Source organism: Gopherus flavomarginatus, chromosome 1 (genome assembly GCF_025201925.1).
Source record: "Gopherus flavomarginatus isolate rGopFla2 chromosome 1, rGopFla2.mat.asm, whole genome shotgun sequence".
In the NCBI taxonomy this organism is placed as follows: domain Eukaryota; kingdom Metazoa; phylum Chordata; order Testudines; family Testudinidae; genus Gopherus; species Gopherus flavomarginatus.
The window spans coordinates 129874647-129882571 of NC_066617.1; positions in this window are offsets into that span (position 1 = coordinate 129874647).

Genomic DNA, 7925 nt, shown 5'->3' on the forward strand with positions numbered 1-7925 from the left:
CCAGCGCGCTCCGCCCCGCGCTGTCACCGCCCCTCGGGCCTGCCTCTGCATTGCCGCAGCCCGCTGCCGATCACGCTGGCTGACAGCTCGCCGGGTTCCTCGCTGGTACCCGCTCGCCGCCTGGCTGTGGGGGACGCGGCCTGGTTCCCACTCGCACCCCGGGGCAGGCTCTGGGGTGCGGCTGTGCGCTAGGGAGACGCGGGGAGGGGATGGTTCAGGCTGCACGGGGCGGATAACGCGCAAGGTCCTGGCAGTGGGGAGGAAACCTTTAATGCCCCTTCCTTGGAGCTGGGAGCTGTGGTCACAGCGCGTTGGCTGTGCCTGGTTCTCCAGACAGAAAATGCTGTAGGCACAGTAAGCAGGTGCTCTCATGGCTGGGGCAGGTAGTGCATCGGGGCCTGCCGCCCCATCCACCAGAGCTTGTTGTTTGGCATTGGGCAACTCACTTCATCTTTGTATGTCTGGCTGCTCCCATATAAAACATACAGATCATCTTACATGCACAACCTGCCCTTCTCTCCCCCATGGTCCCAGGTGATTGCTATGAGGGCAAGTGACTGTCTGGTCCATTGAGATCAGTACGATCCATGCCACTTCAGATTTTGGTGGGGATGGGGGGGGTCAACTTTAACTGTGATTACTGGGTCTACTTAGGCACTTGCAAACTCTAGTTTTTGGGCAGATAACTTAGCAGTTAGCTGACAAGTGCCCTGTATCTAATTCCTTTAGAAAAGAAAGACAGTTAAATAATTATTAGACCCACTCAGTTTTAGCCTTCACACCATCCCCTGACAAAGAGTTCCACAGGTTGACTAGGAATAAATACTTTGTTAGTTTTAAATCTGCTGCCTATTAATTTCATTGGTTGACACCTAGTTCTTGTGTTATGTGAAGGAGTAAATAACATTTCCTTATTCAATTTTTCCACACCATTCATGATTTTATAGACCTCTATTTTATCCCCCCTTAGTCATCTCTTTTCCAAGAAGAAAAGTCCTAGTCTTTTTAATCTCACCTCATATGGAAGGTGTTCTATACACCAAATCCTTTCTGTTGCCCTTCTCTGTACCTTTTCCAAATCCAATACATCTTTTTTGAGATGGGGTGACCAAATCTGCATGCACTATACAATATGTTGGTATGCTGTAGATTTATATGGAGGCAATATGATATTTTTAATCTATTCCTTGCCTAATGATTCCCAATATTCTATTAGTTTTTTTAAGCTACTAGCATATTGAAGGAGGGATAGCTCAATGGTTTGAGCATTGGCTTGCTAAACTCATGGTTGTGAGTTCAATTCTTGAGGGGACCCCTTAAGGATATGGGGCAAGAAGCTGTAGTTGGTCCTGCTAGTGAAGGTAGGGGGCTGGACTCAATGATCTTTCAGTTTTAGGAGATTGATATATCTCTTATTATTAAATGTCACTGCACATTGAGCAAATGTTTTCAATAACTATCCACAATGACACCAAGATCTCTTTATTGACAGGTTCAACTAATTTAGGCCCCATCATTTTGTATGTATAGTTGGGATTATATTTTCCCAAATGCATCACTTTGCATTTATCAACACTGAATTTCTTCAGCCATTGTGTTTCCCAGCCACCCAGTTTTGTGAAATCCCTTTGTAGCTCTTTGCAGTGTGCTTTGGACTTAACTATCTTCAGTAATTTTGTATCATCTGCAAATTTTACCACTTCACTGCATACTCCTTTTTCCAGATCCTTTATGAATATGTTGAACAGTACAGAGAGAGAACCCACTATTTATTGCTCTCCATTCTCACCTTTTATTCCTACCCTTTGTTTCCTATCTTTTAACTGAAGTGCCTGGCAGTGCTTTCAGGATCACCTAAGGATTCTTAATTTATTTTAATTTATTTTATTTAATTTATTTTAATGATAAGCCTTTTATCTTAATCATCCTGCCTCATTGCTTCTGTTTATAAACAAACTCCCGTCCCCAAAGGCTGTGCTGCTCCCAGCTGCTGAACTCATCACACTCAAGCTGTTGCAGTTAAGAGCTCTGCCTGGGGCTAGGGTGAGTAGATCTCCCTTAATGAAACTCAGGGCCCAGGCTAGAGCCCTCCCCTGCCCCCCCAAATGGTGCCCCTGCATACAACGAAAAGTGCTAGGGAAATGTAACTTTCCGTACACCCATACTACCTAAGTTCTCAACCAACATAAAGCTGGTTTCAGATTCTCTGCCTTGTCAAGGTGGACAGGGCTCAGGCCTCTACGTGCATCTCTGAAGTTGCAGGTAGTGTCTGCTCCCTTGAATCATCTGCAAACATTATGGCTTCACAGTCAGTCATTTTATTATATAAATTATCAGGTCCTCAGCACGGTTTCATTAGCAAGAGCTAAGGTGACAAGAAACAAGGTGTGCATTATGGTCCGGAGGACCCCTTATAAAATACATGACTGAGGGTATGTCTACTCTGCAAGCACATGGTGTGATTGCAGCTTATGTAGACATACTGGAGCTAGCTTTAATTAGTTAGCTCAGGTACTGGAGCAGTGAAGATGCAGCCGTGCACATTTCTGTGTGAGCTAGCTGCACAAATAATTACCCAGGAGCACTTGTACAGCTCATGGTGAAGTGTGCACTCGCTCAGCTTCACTACTCCTGTATAGAGCTGGATGGGAAGTGGGGGAAATGGTTAAGGGCAAACCAAATCTGAAATTGTTGGTGAATCAAAAAGTCCCTTTCAGGTCTGTTCCAGAACAGGCATTTGAATGTAGGTTTCCCACATCCCAGGTACCTTAACCACTAAGCTAAAGGTGATAAAAGTGGGAGGGGGTAGGAAGGACAGCAGCATTACAGCTATCTTGTCTAACCATTTGGTAAGCAGCCAGAATTAAGCATGTCAAATTTGTGACTAGTTTTTATTTGACTGTGACCACGTTTTTCTTTGAATAACCTGCTAATCTGAAGAAATCCACCCAGCTCTACTCCAGGACTTGACCTAGACAGATTAAAGCTAGCTTGTGTATATCTACATGAGTGTAGTGCAAGCAGACCCTGAGTCAAATAAAAATGTTAAAAAATTCTTATGAAATCATATAAACATGATCGCCTTTGTAAAGTGCTTTGATATCTCTGCTACCATGGCATCACTACTATTGGTAAATTAAAGCCAACTAGGTATGCGTACATGTGTTGCAATCGTACTTCCTGATTGCAGGGTAGACATATCCAAAAATAAAGGGAGCACAACATTGACTTAAAGCCATCTTTCCCACTTAAGTGCAGAAATAGAGCACCTGAGAATCAGGGCCCTAATTTATTTCAGGTATCAGAGGGGTAGCCGTGTTAGTCTTGGTCTGTAAGAAGCAAGGTGTCTGTGGCACCTTATAGACTGCATGCATCTGACGAAGTGAGTATTCACCCGTGAAAGCTTATACTCCAATACGTCGGTTAATTTATTGCAGGTGATCCAGTAGAGAATAAGAACCTGATGGGGGACCTATACCAAAGGTTGATCCATAAAGTAGCCATAGGTCCTAAAAATGCTGTCTTGGAAGGAAAACAGTAAGAAGTGAATGAGCTATAGAGCTGGGAATTGAAAGGATGGTAACCAGTGATTTTAAGGTGGCTTGCCCAGGCTTTTTTTGTTTCTTTGTGATGTATTTTTAAAAAGCCTAAACTTTTTTGGTTTTGTTTTAATAAATTTCCCTATATGTTTTGAACTTCAGGTTCAATCTAGGTTGGATGATTGTAGGGTGATTGTAGGGTTCATTGATGAAAAACGTAAAAGATAAGCTATTGAAGGGATTTCTGTTTAAAAACCTTTGGTTTTGATGTAAAAAAAAATGGCAAAGCCCAATTAAAAAATCTTTTGCAGGTCACTGTTGAGGGTGGACATTGCCAAAAGAGAGCACAGGGTGTTCCTCTCCATTTATTTCCTGGGACAGCCCTGCCCCTAGTCCCACTTCCTGGCCAGGGTGAAAATAATGTTGGGAAGGCATTCATGAGCTGTCTCACTTGGGCCTTTTGCTCTGGGTCAGAGGTGGATGCTTGGGGTCCTAGCTCTGGCCCAGGGGGATATGAAGTGATAAACAAGCCCACCTGCTCCTTCCAGGGTTTCCAACCTTCTTCTTCTTCTTAGGTTGTCTGATTTCAGATGTAACTGGTCCTACCTGACAGATTACTTTGTACGGTCCTTGGCATTTATAGTCCTTGGATTTGGCACTTGGGAGAAGCAAAAGTATCCAATCTCTAAGTTTAAATGTGCTTTCCTGTGGAGGAGACTGCAGGGCCTCCAGCATCCTTTGTCCAGGCTTGGATGGCCTTCGAGAGAGGACCAGGCTGAGGCATTGGCGTTTGCTGGATCCCACAGGAGGCTTCTGTTTCTGGAACTGGGTGTGATACACTGTACTTCAAAGTAGCATCCTGTAACCCCCATATTCATCATTTGTATATGGTTGTGATATTTCATACAAAGCATGCCATGTAAGATACCATATGAAAGGTCATGATCTGCTGAAACTTATTGTTCTGTCAAAATATGTATATCATTAGTGTGTATGAATTTTTGAGATTTTGCAATATGGTTGCTGTTGAAATATGTTGTGAGTTTGGGAGACGCCCACTGCTAGCTCTCCAGTGACAACAAAGTGACATCCAAACAGGCATTAAGCAACCATCACAAGCCATTGACCACCAGAGGAATTGTAAATAAGAGATTTACAATTCTGTAAGAAACAGTTGCATGAGCACCACTGTCATAAACGGATAGTTAAGAGTTAATAGAACAGAAGTACTTCATGTCTCTTTTGCCTGTAAAGGGTTAAGAAGATCAGTGAGCCTGGCTGTCACCTGACCAGAGGACCAATCAGGGGACAGGATACTTTCAAATCTTGAGGGAGGGAAGTTTTTGTGCGTGCTGTTAGAATTTGGTGGTTGTTCTCTCTGGGTTCTGAAAGGGACCAAACGTGCAACCAGGTTTCTCTCCAATCTCCCTGATACAGGTTCTTATAAATTCAAAATAATAAGTACTAGGTGATAAGGCAAGTTAGGCTTATGTTTGTTTTCTTTATTTGCAAATGTGTATTTGGCTGGGAGGAGTTCAAATGTGTATTTGGCTGGAAGGAGTTCAAATGTGTATTTTGCTGAAAGGATTTTAATTTGTACTTGTATACTTAGGCTGGGAGGGTATTCCCAGTGTCTATAGCTGAAAGACCCTGTACCTATTCCATCTGAAATTTACAAAGATAATTTTTACTGTTTTTTCTTTCTTTAATTAAAAGCTTTTCTTGTTTAAGAACCTGATTGTTTTTTTTATTCTGGTGAGACCGCAGGGGACTGGGTCTGGATTCACCAGGGAATTGGTGGGGAGAAAGGAGGGAAGGGGGAGAGAAAGGTTATTTTCTCTCTGTGTTAGGATTACTTTCTCTCTCAGGGAGAGTCTGGGACGGGGAGAGAGAAGGAGGGGGGAAGGTGAATTTTCCTCTCTGTTTTAAGATTCAAGGAGTTTGAATCACAGTGATCTTCCAGGGTAACCCAGGGAGGGGAAGTCTGGGAGAGGCAACGGTGAGGGAAAGGGTTTACTTTCCTTGTGTTAAGATCCAGGGGGGACTGGGTCTTGGGGGTCCCCGGGGAAGGTTTTGGGGGGGACCGGAGTGTACCAGGCACTGGAATTCCTGGTTGGTGGCAGCGCTACAAGTACTAAGCTGGTAATTGAGCTTAGAGGAATTCATGCTGGTACCCCATCTTTTGGACGCTAAGGTTCAGAGTGGGGGATTATACAATGACAACCACACAATGGGGATTGCTCAACTCTGGGACTCAGCAAGGCCCACAGGACACGTCTGGGTCAGTAACTTCTCTGGGACATGAACTGAGAGTATAAAATAAGGGACAGTGGGATCATGAGACCCCATGAAGGCAACAAGATCACTGGGAAAACAAAGACTTTGAACTGAGGAGACTGGTCTCAGACTCAGAAGGAACGTCAGCCTGTGTATTAAGAACTATAACCTACCTGCAACATCCAGTGGGAGTGAAAAAACTGTTTGATTCAACTCTTGCTTAGTCTGAAAGTTTAGGCTTTAGAACATGTGTTTATGTAAGAAAATAAAATATAACTATCTATGACCTTTCTGTCTATCACTTATAATTACTTTAAAACTTTCTATAGTTAATAAACTTGTTTTAATATTTTTTCCTTACCAGTGAGTTTGTCTAAAGTGTTTGGGGATCTGTTCGGATTACACAGGCTGGTATATGTCCACTATCCTTTGAGAAAGTGGCAAACTAATTAATGAGCTTGCATTGTTCAAGAGAAGGTCCTGAGCAGTATAAGATGGTACATTCTAGGGTGCAAGGCTGGGGGGATTTGCTTGTGTGTCCCTTTGTATAGTTCATGAGTGGCTTGCAGAGCATTCATGCAACTTAGCTGGCTGTGTTTCTGCATTTTGGTGGCTGAGTGATAACAGCACCTGGAGGGGTTTGCGGCTTGTCACTAGCAAAGCATTGTGAGAGACAGCCCAGACTGAAGCGTTAAGGGGGCACAACAGTCCCACAGTTCCAGGTTGTACACTGGGGATCCCATCACACCAGGGCATCAGGTCACTGATTCCCCAGACAGATCCTCATTGGGGTTGCTGTTGCATCCAGCCCTTGGTCTCAGCCTGTGCTGATCCAATCAGATAAGGTGCTTCCAGGATGGCTCACTGAACTGCTGTTGCCACTTGCTCAGACATCACCAGGAAAATCTCTGAGTCATCCTCAGGGCCCATTTTCATTAAGTTTCACTGACATGACCATGGCTGGCCAAGCCTAAAGCCACTGGAGAGGAAACTCCAGTAAGCCCCTGAGGCTACAGCAGGGCCATTACCTGTTGGACCTATTGTTGCTGCTGTGCCCCTAAGTCCTGGATCTGCTGTTGCTGCTGGAGAGTCAGTTGCCACAGGAGCTGCTGTTGCTATTGCTGAATCTTGGTCATCCAGAAGGCATCTCAGATCCATGCTGTCACCATCTTACCAACTCTTGACCTTAGGCCGAGGGTGTTCAACAGTCTGAGTCAGTCTCCAAGGATGGGAAGCTCATGCCCGCATTATCTACCACATTGCCACTGGGGTTCTTATGCCAGTAGGGTTACCACCTCTGAAATGCAAAAAAGCCCACCGCAAACCCAACCACAAGGTAACTCTATAACCCACTCCCACCCCCCTTTCTAGAGCCACTCCAGAGAGAACACATACAGATAAGATTGATAACATCATTTTCTTATTTAAACTGCAGAAGAGGGAACACTGCAGCATCATTAGCTGGGCACAAAAACTTTAACATTAGCTATCCCATGTATTGTGAAAATAATGCAAATCTTTAGACCCACGTAAAAAATAATCAAGCAGATTAAATTATTTTTCTGGCAACTGGCAAATCCAAAAAAACTGGCAAGGCCCATCAGATAAAGGCCAGGTGGTATCCCTAATGCCCGGGTGCCACCTACAGGCCAGGCCAGGCCAGGCTCCAGCACTCAGCTAAGCCTCTGCTCTGTAGTGTCCGGGTATTCCAACACTCCAGTCCAGTCTTACAAGGCTCAGCCCTTCAGCTGAACCTAGGGTTGCCAGCTTTCTATTTGCAGGAAACTGAACATCATTACCCCACTCCCTGCCCCATCTCTCCCCTCCCCGAGGCCCTACTCAGTCTGCCCTCCCCCCACATCACTCGCTGTCCCACATCCTTGCTCACTCACCCGTTTTCACTGGGCTAGGACTGGGGGTTGGGGTGCAGGAAGGGGTGATGGCTCCAGGCGGATTTTATAGCCCTTCACAGTACTTTCCAAATGTCAGCTATCATGATAGTTGTGAGCGGAAAGGCAGGAAGGTGTTTTTTCCCTGTACACTGTATCTTCATTAACTTTTTATTTGTTGATTTATAATAACCATACAATAAAACAAAAGCATGAGAAT